This window comes from Lepidochelys kempii, chromosome 28 (genome assembly GCF_965140265.1).
Source record: "Lepidochelys kempii isolate rLepKem1 chromosome 28, rLepKem1.hap2, whole genome shotgun sequence".
In the NCBI taxonomy this organism is placed as follows: domain Eukaryota; kingdom Metazoa; phylum Chordata; order Testudines; family Cheloniidae; genus Lepidochelys; species Lepidochelys kempii.
Genome location: NC_133283.1, coordinates 2,777,232 through 2,792,696, shown reverse-complemented (window position 1 = coordinate 2,792,696; position 15,465 = coordinate 2,777,232). Strand labels below are relative to the sequence as shown.

The following is a 15,465-nucleotide window of genomic DNA, read 5'->3' as shown; positions in this document are numbered from 1 at the left end:
TGTCACCATCCTCTAGTTAACAGCGGTTCCATTAATAACCAATGGGAACCTCCCCAGGAATGCGAGAGCCTGAATTCTCACCTCTCCCGTCCTCTCCTTCCCCTAGAGATGCTGGGGAGCGACACAGGTACGTGTCTCTCGTTGATGGGCCGGGGGAGATTTCAGAGCAATAACCATGTTAGCGACAGGGGATTGCAGCCTCCGGCTCTTGGAAGCTGTGGAACAATGTGAAGCGATGTTACTTTGTTCCTGCACCACTGTATTTTCAACTGACTTGTCTCTTAAATATTTTAGCTCATGAACGTCACATAAGCATTTAAAGTTTTTTACAGGTTTTTTTAACTACTCTTTTTTTGCTTTTGCTTTTTTTAATTATTGAATTTTTTACAGCCTAAATTAATTTTAGTAATTTTATTTTGACATTTTAATTGCAGTAATACTGCAAGAATGGTTTTTTTAATTAAGTTTACACCATCTGATTTTAAAGCTCTTTTTTATTTTAAGACCACTGAGATTTTGACAATTTTTCCTGTTTCCAATGTCTGCTTGGTACTTTTTTTAAAAAACACAGAGGCTGAGCATATGTATTTGAAAGTTGTTCGTATAGTTAGAGGTTTTTAGCTTTTTTGTGCTTTAAAAAAAGACTTTTTGTATTTGTTGTGACTTTTTAAAATGGGTAATGTATTTACATTTTTAACTTACTATTTTAGTGCACTTTTCACTCTTGGGACAGGTTGTAGTTGATTTTTACACTTTAATAAAACCGCGATTAGTGGATAATTTTGTTAAAACAGCAGTTCAGTCACTTTTTTGCATAACTTGTACTTCAAGTACGAATAGGTTTTTTTATGAAATGTTTGCTCTAAGCATTTCTTATGCTGAAATTATGCCTTAAAAGAATGTATATTTCCTGGAATGATTTTATACATTTAAGATAGAATCTTAATTTTTCCCCAATACATTCCTGTTCATCCCTGGGATAATTAATTTCTGGGGAACATCTTCAGCAGAGCTAGAATTATTACTGAAAGGCGATGCACCAGAGAGTAAAGGCACAGAGGCAGTGGACTGTGGGGAACAGAGTAAGTTTCATTACTAATGCTGCTCTTTTGAGGGGTCCTTTTAGAAAATAATTTAACTTACAAGCACTTAGAGACTTTAAGAAAGTCACTACTCACTGGAGCAATGGGTCTCGTTGGAACATATTTTAACTGACAAGCCCTTACAGCCTTTGTGAGAAAGGAACAGGATATAACTATGCTCAAAATTTAAAAAGTGAAAATTAAGTATCCTGGATCATCGGGGGAAAAAGAGGAAATACAAGTTAAAACATAATCAAAACAAAGCCTCTCAGTTTAGGTTGCTTCTTCTGACTTGGGTTGAGGAACACTGGATGAATTGTGATGAGATACAATCTTGCCAAGTTGAGAGATGATTTTCTTTCTTCCCTCTCCCCCATTTTTAAAAAAGTCCCAAAAGAAATAAACGTGGATGACACAATTTATTATTTTGTTTACTAATTAAATCCATGTCCCTAAGGCCAAATTTGACATAGGTAATTTTGTTCCCACATTTTCTTGTTCACCAAGCATGAGCTTAGTACTGTCCCTGAACGACATCATTAGCCCCCTTTTGTTTGGACTAATTTAATTTTCGGTATTTGGTCTTCTTGCACCTGTGCATCGCATTCATTGCTGAAAATAATGTAACCTACTTTTCATCAACTTGTTGCTATAGGGTATTGTAAGATCTTATGAACTTTCATATTCTTTTTACAGTGAAGTCAGGCAGAGAATTCAAAATATTGGTGTTATTGGAATTAACAGTTCCCAAGGTTGGTCCATATATGCCATAGCACTTGGCTCATTCATGTTTTGTCCAGATACAGTATAACACTCTTCCCATTCGTAGTCAATGATGTTACAAAATAATGATCTAGGCTGGTGTTTCTCAGCTGGTAGTTTGTAACCTCTGGGGGCTCAGGAAAGGTAGGCAGGAGGCTGTGAGATGTTGAGCGTTTCATTTTGATCTAAAGCAAAGAAAATCTCACTCCTGCACTCCCTTGTTCATTGTGGTCAAGTATTCTCTGTCAGCCTCTTGAAATATACAAGTTATATAGAGACTCAGCATGGACACATGTTTTATTCTTACTTTTTTAGTAAATGTTTGGGGGTCACAAACAATTTGACTTCCAATAAGTGATACTTATTTCAGTTGTGAAATTAGGCAGTTTGCAGCTGTAGAGACTGAAACCCCTTCGGTGGTTAGCAGAGATGGGGACGAGGCAGAAAGTTTGGATCTAAACCTGCATTTAGTGCTGTCAGTGATTGCAGGAGAGCAAAGGAACCTAGGGATCGTTGGTCACTAAGTCTCCCAGGCAGAGGGAGGGGAGAGGGTGAAAGAGAAGACAGAAAATGAAGGAGAAATAAGTTGTGGGTGGGAAGGTCACAAGCTCCCAAACCTGCCCGCATCCAGTCTTAGAGTCATAAAGTCTAAGGCCAGAAGGGACCATTGGATCATCTGGTCTGACCTCCTGTCTGGCTGTGAAGCATGAGGCTGAGGAATGTAATACATAAAGTGGAAGTGAGCCCCATTTAATGGTCCACTATTTGTCTCTATTGACAATGCCTTCCAGCTTAATACCACCAGCAAACTTCATTCCATTTACTGAACCAGCACTGGGCAGACTTTGTCCTGTCCCTGCCTCTGCCTGGTCCCCACAGTTAGGGGAGTTGCCCTCAGGGTTTTAAAACTAAAAAACGTGGATTTAGTGCTGGGGGGAGGGGTTGGGTCTGGGCTGTGATAAAGTGATGGAATGTTTTCCCAGCATGCGAGTCAGAAACATCTTGTGCAGGGAAAGGGCCAGGGCAAATCACGATGTGAAAGGAACTAGAGCCCTTCTGAAATCTTCCCTGTCACCCTTCTTACCCTGACAGGCAGCAGAGTAATGCCCACTTTTGGCTCCAGATGAGGTTCAACAAGGACAAATGCAGAGTCCTGCACTTAGGATGGAAGAATCCCAGGCACCGCTACAGACCAGAGACCAAATGGCTTGGCAGCAGTTCTGCAGAAAGGGACCTAGGGGTTACAGTGGACGAGAAGCTGGATATGAGTCAACAGTGTGCCCTTGTTGCCAAGAAGACCAATGGCATTTTGGGATGTATATGTAGGGGCATAGCGAGCAGATCGAGGTACGTGATCGTTCCCCTCTATTCAACATTGGTGAGGCCTCATCTGGAGTACTGTCTCCAGTTTTGGGCCCCACACTACAAGAAGGATGTGGAAAAATTGGAAAAAGTCCAGCGGAGGGCAACAAAAATGATTAAGGGACACATGACTTATGAGGAGAGGCTGAGGGAACTGGGATTGTTTAGTCTGCAGAAGAGAAGAATGAGGGGGGATTTGATAGCTGCTTTCAACTACCTGAAAGGGGGTTCCAAAGAGTATGGATCTAGACTGTTCTCAGTGGTAGCAGATGACAGAACAAGGAGTACTGGTCTCAAGTTGCAGTGGGGGAGGTTTAGGTTGGATATTAGGAAAAACTTTCACTAGGAGGGTGGTGAAAGATGGGAATGCGTTAGCTAGGGAGGTGGTGGAATCTCCTTCCTTAGAAGTTTTTAAGGTCAGGCTTTAGAAAGCCCTGGCTGGGATGATTTAGTTGGGGATTGGTCCTGCTTTGAGTAGGGGGTGGGACTAGATGACCTCCTGAGGTCCCTTCTAACCCTGATATTCTATGATTCTATGATCTTGGAGTCACTGTTGGAAGACAGAATACTGGGCTAGATGGGCCTTTGGTCTGACCCAGTCTGGCCGTTCTTATGTACTAGGGAATCTAGTGAGCCGAGTGTAATGGAAGGGAGTAGGAAAATCCCTGGGTGTGGAGAACCCTGCTCACAAACAGGGAAGAATTAGTAGGGGAAGCAGAAGTGGATGGCCACCTGGGAGGCAGTGACCATGAGATGGTTGAGTTCAGGATCCTGACACAAGGAAGAAAGGAGAGCAACAGAATACTGACCTGGGACTTCAGAAAAGCAGACTTTGACTCCCTCAGGGAACTGATGGGCAGAATCCCCTTGGAGAATAACGTGAGGGGGAAAGGAGTCCAGGAGAGCTGGCTGTATTTTAAAGAATCCTTATTGGGGTTATAGTGGGGAGGCAATCTAGTGACAAAAAGAAAAGGAGGACTTGTGGCACCTTAGAGACTAACCAATTTATTTGAGCATGAGCTTTCGTGAGCTACAGCTCACTTCATCAGATGTTTACCGTGGAAACTGCAGCAGACTTTATATACACACAGAAATCATGAAACAATACCTCCTCCCACCCCACTGTCCTGCTGGTAATAGCTTATCTAAAGTGATCAACAGGTGGGCCATTTCCAGCACAAATCCTGGAAATGCTGGAAATGGCCCACCTGTTGATCACTTTAGATAAGCTATTACCAGCAGGACAGTGGGGTGGGAGGAGGTATTGTTTCATGATTTCTGTGTGTATATAAAGTCTGCTGCAGTTTCCACGGTAAACATCTGATGAAGTGAGCTGTAGCTCACGAAAGCTCATGCTCAAATAAATTGGTTAGTCTCTAAGGTGCCACAAGTCCTCCTTTTCTTTTTGCGAATACAGACTAACACGGCTGTTCCTCTGAAATCTAGTGACAGAGGATGTGGAAAAAGCTAATGTACTCAATGCTCTTCTGTCTTCACAAACAAGGTCAGCTCCCAGACTACTGCACTGGGCAGCCCAGCATGGGGAGGAGGTGAAAAGCCCTCTCTGGACAAAGAGGTGGTTCAGGACTATTCAGAAAAGCTGGACGAGCACAAGTCCATAGGGCTTGATGCGCTGCGTCCGAGGGTGCTTAAGGAGTTGGTGGATGTGATTGCAGAGCCGTTGGCCATTATCTTTGGAAACTCATGGTGATCAGGGGAGGTCCCCGACAACTGGAAAAAGGCAACTGTAGTGCCCACCTTTAAAAAAGGGAAGGAGGAGGATCCGGGGAACTACAGGCCAGTCAGCCTCACCTCAGTCCCTGAAAAAATCATGGAGCAGGTTCTCAAGGAATCAATTCTGAAGCACTTAGTGGAGAGGAAAGTGATCAGGAACAGTCAGCATGGATTCACCCAGGGCAAGTCATGCCCGACTAACCTAATTGCCTTCTATGACAAGATAACTGGTTCTGTGGATGAAGGGAAAGCGGTGGACTTGTTATTCCTTGACTTTAGCAAAGCTTTTGATACGGTCTCCCACAGTATTTTTGCCAGCAAGTTAAAGAAGTATGGGCTGGATGAACGGACTATAACGTGGATAGAAACCTGGCTAGATTGTCGGGCTCAATGGGTAGTAATCGATGGCTCCATGTCTAGTTGGCAGCCGGTATCAAGTGGAGTGCCCCAAGGGTCGGTCCTGGGGCCGGTTTTGTTCAATATATTCATTAATGATCTGGAGGATGGCGTGGATTGCACCCTCAGCAAGTTTGCAGATGACACTAAACTGGGAGGAGAGGTAGATACGCTGGAAGGTAGGGATAGGATACAGAGGAACCTAGACAAATTAGAGGATTGGTCCAAAAGAAATCTGATGAGGTTCAACAAGGACAAGTGCAGAGTCCTGCACTTAGGATAGAAGAATCCCAGGCACCGCTACAGACTAGGGACCGAATGGCTAGGCAGCAGTTCTGCAGAAAAGGACCGAGGGGTTACAGTGGTCGAGAACCTGGATATGAGTCAACAGTGTGCCATTGTTGCCAAGAAGGCCAATGGCGTTTTGGGCTGTATATGTAGGGGCATTGCCAGCAGATCGAGGGACGTGATCCTTCCCCTCTATTCGACATTGGTGAGGCCTCATCTGGAGTACTGTGTCCAGTCTTGGGCCCCACACTAAAAGAACAATGTGGAAAAATTGGAAAGAGTCCAGCGGAGGGCAACAAAAATGATTAGGGGACTGGAACAGATGACTTATGAGGAGAGGCTGAGGGAACTGGGATTGTTTAGTCTGCAGAAAAGAAGGATACGGGGGGATTTGATAGCTGAATGGTCTCAAGTTGCAGTGGGGGAGGTTTAGGTTGGATATTAGGAAAAACTTTTTCACTAGGAGGGTGGTGAAGCACTGGAATGAGTTACCTAGCGAGGTGGTGGAATCTCCTTCCTTAGAAGTTTTTAAGGTCAGGCTTTAGAAAGCCCTGGCTGGGATGATTTAGTTGGGGATTGGTCCTGCTTTGAGCACGGGGTTGGACTAGATGACCTCCTGAGGTCCCTTCCAACCCTGATAGTCTATGATTCTGTGTTTCATCTGTAATCCTGGGTGAGATTCAATGTTCTCCTGCTGGAACTCCCTTGTTTTGATATTCCCAAGGACGCACTGAGTGTCTGTGTGATAAGTAACCCTGGACCAGCAGCTCTGACCCCAGTAGCCTGCTTGTTACACTGCAAGCACATTCTGGTTTGGGTGGAGCAGGCTCAGGGTTTGAAGAGAGGGTCGGGCTAGGAAGCTTCTGTTAGTTATGCCGGACCTAACCCCCAGTTTTACTTGAGCAAACAGGAGATCTTAGACACCGTGTGATACTGCTCCTGTGCTCTGTTCCCAAAGTGTTCTGAAGCAGGGGAGGGTCTCTGGCAGTGTGTGTGTCACTGGCATATTAGGGTGATGCTGAAAAAGGACAGAGTAGAGGTGGCATTGTGGGGGTGGCGTGAACCTCATCTCTTCAGTTCCCCTTCCAAGAACCGAGGAGACAGGACTCCTTACCCACCGAGGTCACATTCTCATAGTTCTCCTGTATGACGTCTCTGTAGAGAGCTCTCTGAGTGGGGTCCAGCAGAGCCCACTCTTCCCTGGTGATATACACAGCCACCTCCTCGAAGGTCACTGGCCCCTGAAAGAGCAAGAGTCCCACAATCAGTACCAGCTGCCCCACTCACAGCCCCACTATTTGTGGGGGAGAGGAGCCAATCAAATGGAAGCTTTGGGAGGCTCACAGTCAAAAGAGTCCCACCCCTACCCTGCTCAGAGCAGCCAGGAAACACTAGGGTGAGGGGATGAAGCGAGAGCTCCTCCTCTCTCCCAGCAGATCCATCACACACCTACTAGCCACTGACTGCTACAGGAGATGGAGCCCCTAGCAGGGTCCAAGGAGAGCTCCTTGGTAGGAAGCCGAACACCCTGCTCATTGTGAGGAACTGGATATAAAGGGAGAAGAATCTCCCCAAACCTGACTGGTGGGTGCCCCCTGCATATCTCACAGCAGCTGCTGGTTAGTCGGGTCAGACGCCAGCACTATAAGTCTGGTCAGTTTTCCCAGCTCCATGTAGGTGAGTTATTTTCTGTTCAATAAATTAGAGCATTTCCACCTCCGAACCTCATGGGTCTGTTCCTAGAATCTAGGCCACATATTAAACAACTCCCAGCAGCTTTGCCACCCCCAGTGCTCCTCCCTTTCTCCACCCTGTGCATTTCCTGCCCCGTTCCAACCTCCAAACCAGACGGTGCAAAGCTTCCCATTTCCAGTATATTTGCTGTCCCTCTCCCTCCTGCAGGAACCCCCCCGATAATCCCTACCTGAACTGGCTCCTCTGCAGCCATTTCTCTCCCGTCCCATGGGAGGATGGGATGAGCTGGAGCGAAACATGGATGTCATTCTGCAGACTGGAGGGCGAAAAGGGCAGTTGTGGAGGTTTCAGAACAGGCTTCAGTTAATTTCATATCATGATTCCCCCAGGCTCTTTCCCTGCAGACAGACATCCTAGATTCTGCCATGCTAGGAAAATGCTTGATCTCTTTATTACCTTTCAGAGTAACAGCCGTGTGAGTCTGTATTTGCAAAAAGAAAAGGAGTACGTGTGGCACCTTAGAGACTAACCAATTTATTAGAGCATGAGCTTTCATGAGCTACAGCTCACGTCATCAGATGCATACTGTGGAAAATACAGAAGACGTTTTTATACACACAAACCATGAAAAAATGAGTGATCATCACTACAAAAGGTTTTCTCTCTCCCCACCCCACCCTCCTGCTGGTAATAGCTTATGTAAAGTGATCACTCTCCTTACAATGTGTATGATAATCAAGTTGGGCCATTTCCAGCACAAATCCAGGTTCTCCCTCCCCACAAACCCACTCTCCTGCTGGTAATAGCTTATCTAAAGTGATCACTCTCCTTACAATGTGTATGATAATCAAGGTGGGCTATTTCCAGCACAAATGCAGGTTTTCACCCCCCCTCCCCCCCACAAACCCACTCTCCTGCTGGTAATAGCTTATCACTCTCCTTATCATACACATTGTAAGGAGAAAGAAAAGGAGTACTTGTGGCACCTTAGAGACTAACCAATTTATTTGAGCATAAGCTTTCGTGAGCTACAGCTTACTTCATCGGATGCATACCGTGGAAAGTGTAGAAGATCTTTTTATACACACAAAGCATGAAAAAATACCTCCCCCCACCCCATTCTCCTACTGGTAATAGCTTATCTAAAGTGATCACTCTCCTTACAATGTGTATGATAATCAAGTTGGGCCATTTCCAGCACAAATTCAGGTTTTCTCCCCCCCACCCCGCACATACACAAACCCACTCTCCTGCTGGTAATAGCTTATCTAAAGTGACCACTCTCCTTACAATGTGTATGATAATCAAGGTGGGCCATTTTCAGCACAAATCCAGGGTTTAACAAGAACGTGGGGGGGGGGGGGGAGGAGGTAGGAAAAAACAAGGGAAAATAGGTTACCTTGCATAATGACTTAGGCTTGAATAGAGACTGGGAGTGGCTAAGTTAATTGTATCCAATTTGCAAATGAATTCCAATTCAACAGTCTCTCGCTATTACCAGCAGGAGAGTGGGTTTGTATGTGTGTGTGGGGGGGGAGAAAACCTGGATTTGTGCTCGAAATGGCCCAACTTGATTATCATACACATTGTAAGGAGAGTGATCACTTTAGATAAGCTATTACCAGCAGGAGAGTGGGGTGGGGGGAGGTATTTTTTCATGCTTTGTGTGTATAAAAAGATCTTCTACACTTTCCACAGTATGCATCCGATGAAGTAAGCTGTAGCTCATGAAAGCTTATGTTCAAATAAATTGGTTAGTCTCTAAGGTGCCACAAGTACTCCTTTTCTTTCTCCTTACAATGTGTATGATAAAGAGAGTGATAAGCTATTACCAACAGGAGAGTGGGGGGGAGAAAACCTGGATTTTTGCTGGAAATGGCCCACCTTGATTATCATACACATTGTAAGGAGAGTGATCACTTTACATACGCTATTACCAGCAGGAGAGTGGGGTGGGGGGAGAGAAAACCTTTTGTAGTGATAATCACCCATTTTTTCATGGTTTGTGTGTATAAAAATGTCTTCTGTATTTTCCACAGTATGCATCTGATGATGTGAGCTGTAGCTCATGAAAGCTCATGCTCAAATAAATTGGTTAGTCTCTAAGGTGCCACAAGTACTCCTTTTCTTTATTACCTTGTAGACCTGGCCACTCCTACCAGGCTAAGCCCACAGAAACATTTTTAAACTCTCTTCTCCCTCCCCATGACAAAGTCTCTGAACACAATGCTAGAAAAAAAAAAAGCAGAACCAAAGGAATCACTTTCCCTGATTCCATCTGACACTGATACAATGGCAGCCACACCCCAGCAGGAGGGACATGGAGTCAGGAACTGCATTTCCCTCTGTCTGATCCTCATCTTGTCCACAGGAAAGTGATTCTACCCAGGGTGAAGTAATACATCTGTCTGGGCAGATCAGAGATCTGAAAACCTCTGTCTAAACTCTTCTCTCCCACAGCCCCTTTTAGTCTCTATATCTCCTTTTCCCTGTCCTCTCTCCCTGCCTGTCTGGTAGGAAAGTCCCATTCCTGGGTTGTTTGCTCCCCATGGTGGGATTTGCTCCTGCAATTGCTAATGGGAGGAGAAATGGGCGGGCAGGGGGTCTGTTTGTGTAGAGTGATTTTAATACCAGACTGGACCAGCATTTTCCCTTGGTTTCTTTTAGTTACCTGGAGTCTCTGACTCAGAATTTAGTAAAACGAAAAGGAGTACTTGTGGCACCTTAGAGACTAACCAATTTATTTGAGCATGAGCTTTCGTGAGCTACAGCTCACTTCATGGGATGCATACCATGGAAACTGCAGCAGACTTTATATACACACAGAGAATATGAAACAATACCTCCTCCCACCCCACTGTCCTGCTGGTAATAGCTTATCTAAAGTGATCATCAAGTTGGGCCATTTCCAGCATAAATCCAGGTTTTCTCACCCTCCACCCCCCCCACACAAATTCACTCTCCTGCTGGTGATAGCCCATCCAAAGTGACAACTCTCTACACAATGTGCATGATAAACAAGTTGGGCCATTTCCTGCACAAATCCAGGTTCTCTCACCCCCTCACCCCCCTCCCAAAAACCACACACACAAACTCACTATCCTGCTGGTAATAGCTCATCCAAAGTGACCACTCTCCCTACAATTGTTTTTTCCTCCCCGCCGCAGATGTTCTGGTTTAACTTGGATTTTAACTTGAAGAGTGGTCAGTTTGGATGAGCTATTACCAGCAGGAGAGTGAGTTTGTGTGTGTATGGGGGTGGGGGGGATGTGAGAAAACCTGGATTTGTGCAGGAAATAGCCCAACTTGATTGTCATGCACATTGTGTAAAGAGTTGTCACTTTGGATGGGCTATCACCAGCAGGAGAGTGAATTTGTGTGTGGGGGGGTGGAGGGTGAGAAAACCTGGATTTGTGCTGGAAATGGCCCACCTGATGATCACTTTAGATAAGCTATTACCAGCAGGACAGTGGCGTGGGAGGAGGTATTGGTTCATATTCTCTGTGTGTATATAAAGTCTGCTGCAGTTTCCATGGTATGCATCCCATGAAGTGAGCTGTAGCTCACGAAAGCTCATGCTCAAATAAATTGGTTAGTCTCTAAGGTGCCACAAGTACTCCTTTTCTTTCTCCCTACAATGTGCATGATAATCAAGGTGGGCCATTTCCAGCACAAATCCAGGTTTTCTCACCCTCCACCCCCCCACACAAATTCACTCTCCTGCTGGTGATAGCCCATCCAAAGTGACAACTCTCTACACAATGTGCATGATAATCAAGTTGGGCCATTTCCTGCACAAATCCAGGTTCTCTCACCCCCTCACCCCCCTCCCAAAAACCACACACACAAACTCACTATCCTGCTGGTAATAGCTCATCCAAAGTGACCACTCTCCCTTCATGTCACGTCGCTATCTTAAAACAAAAAAACTTCAAATCCAGACTCCAGCGAGAAACTGCTGAATTGGAATTCATTTGCAAATTGGATACTATTAATTTAGGCTTAAATAGAGACTGGGAGTGGCTAAGTCATTATGCAAGGTAGCCTATTTCCCCTTGTTTTTTCCTACCCCCCCCCCCCCCCCCCCGCAGATGTTCTGGTTTAACTTGGATTTAAACTTGGAGAGTGGTCAGTTTGGATGAGCTATTACCAGCAGGAGAGTGAGTTTGTGTGTGTATGGGGGTGGGGGGGTGAGAAAACCTGGATTTGTGCAGGAAATGGCCCAACTTGATTATCATGCACATTGTGTAGAGAGTTGTCACTTTGGATGGGCTATCACCAGCAGGAGAGAGAATTTGTGTGGGGGGGGTGGAGGGTGAGAAAACCCGGATTTGTGCTGGAAATGGCCCAACCTGATGATCACTTTAGATAAGCTATTACCAGCAGGACAGTGGGGTGGGAGGAGGTATTGTTTCATATTCTCTGTGTGTATATAAAGTCTGCTGCAGTTTCCATGGTATGCATCCCATGAAGTGAGCTGTAGCTCACGAAAGCTCATGCTCAAATAAATTGGTTAGTCTCTAAGGTGCCACAAGTACTCCTTTTCTTTTTGCGAATACAGACTAACAGGGCTGTTACTCTGAAACCTGTCAGAATTTAGTATTAACAGGGCCCAGGGTTGCCCTATGGGGCTAGTACCAGCTGGAGAAAGTCATCACCTGGGCCAGGCAGAGAAGAAGCTTTAATTAATGTCACCACTTCCCAGCACAGAACCCCCACTGGGGGGGGGGGAGCAGCAGCTGCTAAGACTGGTCTCCCAGATCACAATGGAGGCTGCAGTGTCTGACCCAGGAAGCTGAACCCCAATATCCTGAGCAGAGAGGGACAGAGCGTTTGAGCAGCCTTCCCTCCTTTAGCTCTCTGGGGAGAGCAGCGAATGAGAGCACCTCCTCAGAGGGAGGAATTGCTAATTTAATTTGCCCCACTGTCCATCTGGAGTCACTCCTTGTCTGTCCTTGCAGTGCCTCTGGATTAACAATGGTCTCAATGAAACCAGATTTCAGAAAGGATGAGTCCAGAACGCTGTGGAAGAGATCATTGTGTGGCAATGCTAACCCACTTCCCACCTCCTTCACCTCCCCGGATCTAGGACAAGGCCTGGGGGGCATGAATTTTCCCAAGGGAACCGGAAGTTCCTGCAGTTTTCAAGAGGGGAGAAAAGCAAAATGTGTGATTTCACCTCATGGTGTTTGATCAGTGGATAGAAAGTTATTACGGACACTGGGGGTGGCCAGGGCAGGCCAAGCAGTGCTTGGAGTCAGGATCCTGGCACCAGCTGATCAGGGAGAAGGAGCATGGTTAGTAGCAGCCCCCAGACACCCCCCGGTACCCAGACCCCCAGCCAGGGTCCCAACAGATATTCCCTGGGACCCAGCCCCCAGAGTCCCTGGCCAGGGACCCCGGATACCCCACAGAGCTCTGACAGGCTGGGAATCACAGTTGGGTTCCCCCCACAAGGACAAATCCCTGCACATCGAGGAGATTTTAAATGGACATTTGAGAATTATGGAGAGAACAGGGGAAAATCAGGGGACTAGAGAGCTAACCATTTGAGGGGAAAGGGGGGGGGGTCTCCCTGGATTTTACAGCCACGTGTGAGATGCTGAGAGAGAAAAGTTTCAGAGTAACAGCCGTGTTAGTCTGTATTCGCAAAAAGAAAAGGAGGACTTGTGGCACCTTAGAGACTAACCAATTTATTAGAGCATAAGCTTTCGTGAGCTACAGCTCACTTCCTCAGATGCATATCGTGGAAACTGCAGCAGGCTTTATATATACACAGAGAATATGAAACAATACCTATTCCCACCCCACTGTCCTGCTGGTAATAGCTTATCTAAAGTGATTTCCAGCACAAATCCAGGTTTTCTCACCCTCCACCCCCCCACACAAATTCACTCTCCTGCTGGTGATAGCCCATCCAAAGTGACAACTCTCCACACAATGTGCATGACAATCAAGCTGGGCTATTTCCTGCATAAATCCAGGTTCTCACATCCCCCCCACCCCCATACACACACAAACTCACTCTCCTGCTGGTAATAGCTCATCCAAACTGACCACTCTTCAAGTTAAAATCCAAGTTAAACCAGAACATCGGGGGGGGGGGGGGGGTAGGAAAAAACAAGAGGAAACAGGCTACCTTGCATAATGACTTAGCCACTCCAAGTCTCTATTTAAGCCTAAATTAATAGTATCCAATTTGCAAATGAATTCCAATTCAGCAGTTTCTCGCTGGAGTCTGGATTTGAAGTTTTTTTGTTTTAAGATAGCGACCTTCATGTCTGTGATCGCGTGACCAGAGAGATTGAAGTGTTCTCCGACTGGTTTATGAATGTTATAATTCTTGACATCTGATTTGTGTCCATTTATTCTTTTACGTAGAGACTGTCCAGTTTGACCAATGTACATGGCAGAGGGGCATTGCTGGCACATGATGGCATATATCACATTGGTGGATGTGCAGGTGAACGAGCCTCTGATAGTGTGGCTGATGTTATTAGGCCCTGTGATGGTGTCCCCTGAATAGATATGTGGGCACAGTTGGCAACGGGCTTTGTTGCAAAGATAAGTTCCTGGGTTAGTGGTTCTGTTGTGTGGTATGTGGTTGTTGGTGAGTATTTGCTTCAGGTTGCGGGGCTGTCTGTAGGCAAGGACTGGCCTGTCTCCCAAGATTTGTGAGAGTGTTGGGTCATCCTTTAGGATAGGTTGTAGATCCTTAATAATGCGTTGGAGGGGTTTTAGTTGGGGGCTGAAGGTGACGGCTAGTGGCATTCTGTTATTTTCTTTGTTAGGCCTGTCCTGTAGTAGGTAACTTCTGGGAACTCTTCTGGCTCTATCAATCTGTTTCTTTACTTCTGCAGGTGGGTATTGTACTTGGAGTGGCTAAGTCATTATGCAAGGTAGCCTGTTTCCTCTTGTTTTTTCCTACCGCCCCCCCCCCGATGTTCTGGTTTAACTTGGATTTTAACTTGAAGAGTGGTCAGTTTGGATGAGCTATTACCAGCAGGAGAGTGAGTTTGTGTGTGTATGGGGGTGGGGGGGATGTGAGAACCTGGATTTATGCAGGAAATAGCCCAGCTTGATTGTCATGCACATTGTGTAAAGAGTTGTCACTTTGGATGGGCTATCACCAGCAGGAGAGTGAATTTGTGTGGGGGGGTGGAGGGTGAGAAAACCTGGATTTGTGCTGGAAATCACTTTAGATAAGCTATTACCAGCAGGACAGTGGGGTGGGAATAGGTATTGTTTCATATTCTCTGTGTATATATAAAGCCTGCTGCAGTTTCCACGATATGCATCTGAGGAAATGAGCTGTAGCTCACGAAAGCTTATGCTCTAATAAATTGGTTAGTCTCTAAGGTGCCACAAGTACTCCTTTTCTTTTTGAGAGAGAAAAGGGGACGAGCCGGAGGGAATTTGTATCGGGGCTGAGAGGCGAGTGGCACAAACAGGGACATGATCCAATTAACTCCCCCGCCCCCCACTTCCCCCCCCCCGGGAATTCAACCCCCCCCCGCTACTCCGGCTTCTCCCCCCCCCGCCCGACACCCCCCAGGGGACCCCCCCGCCGGGCCCCAGTCTCTGCCCCCCCATCCCAGCGGGGCCGGGGGCAGAGAGTCGCTTCCCCCCCCCCCCGGGGTCTCTCGCTCACCGGGGGGCTCCGGCTGGGGGCGGGCAGAGCCCGGGGCTGCCCAGGGGGCTGGTCCCGGCTGGCGAACCCCCCCCCCCCCCCGGCCGGGCACGGAGGGGTTAATGACGCCCCCCCCCCCAGCAGGGACCCCGGCGGGGGCAGCCGCTGCGCACCCTGGGCTCCCGGGTCCCGACAACCCCCCCACCCGCCCCCGGGCCGTGCCTGAGTCCCGCCCCCCAACTGCTCCAGCCCCGGCCCCCGCTGGGCCTCGCACTGAGCATGCGCCATAACAGCTGCCGAAACCCTCCCTCACCTGTGCCGGGGAGGGCGGAAGCGGCCCCGGGGCAGGCTGGGAGATGTAGTTCCTGACTCTCTCGGGACGGAAGAGATGTTCGGGGGGGGCGGAGGAACCCGGCTGCGAAGGCGCGGGGCGCTGCGGCTCTACCTGGCTCGTGCGGAGCCGTTGGAGCCTCTCCCGGAGGCGGAGGAGGAGGGTTTTGTGTCTCCCGGCTCTGG

General features: G+C 47.2%; 1 protein-coding gene and 1 long non-coding RNA gene across 3 annotated transcripts in view; both read right to left on the bottom strand.

The window, feature by feature from the left end:
• Positions 1 to 15,465, bottom strand: part of LOC140904149 (uncharacterized) — a 671,145-nt gene that overhangs the window by 515,255 nt on the left and 140,425 nt on the right. The window lies entirely within an intron of this gene.
• LOC140904275 (uncharacterized) lies at positions 4,466 to 15,452 on the bottom strand. Of its 2 annotated transcripts, XR_012156482.1 has the most exons (4): positions 14,971 to 15,128; positions 12,499 to 12,594; positions 7,549 to 7,635; positions 4,466 to 6,865 (listed from the first exon to the last, which is right to left on the bottom strand). It is a non-coding gene; the product is annotated as an uncharacterized lncRNA (long non-coding RNA). The 2 variants fall into 2 exon arrangements; XR_012156483.1 differs by lacking the exons at positions 12,499 to 12,594; positions 14,971 to 15,128 and adding an exon at positions 15,263 to 15,452.